The sequence below is a fragment of the Egretta garzetta genome, unplaced genomic scaffold, assembly GCF_000687185.1.
Source record: "Egretta garzetta isolate BGI_Z169 unplaced genomic scaffold, ASM68718v1 scaffold2051, whole genome shotgun sequence".
Classification (NCBI taxonomy): domain Eukaryota; kingdom Metazoa; phylum Chordata; class Aves; order Pelecaniformes; family Ardeidae; genus Egretta; species Egretta garzetta.
Window position 1 is genome coordinate 2791 of NW_009258602.1, and position 307 is coordinate 3097.

Here is a 307-nt window from a genome sequence, read left to right on the forward strand (position 1 = left end):
GGAGCCCGAGAGGATTTTGGGGACGCCAAGCGCATCGGTGAGGTCACCCTGGGGGGGTGGGGGGGTGTCTGCTGTGGTGTGTGTGTGTGTCGTGTGTCCCCCCCCCGGGGACCAGCGGTGTCCCCCTCACTGTCCCCGCTCCCCGCAGAGGTGATGGTGGGCATGGGCTACACCCGGGAGGAGATCAAGGAGTCCTTGAGCAACCAGAAGTACAACGAGGTGACGGCCACCTACCTCCTGCTGGGCAGGAAGAGCGAGGTGAGGTGACAGGGCCACCACCGTGTCACCACCGTGTCACCATGTCGTC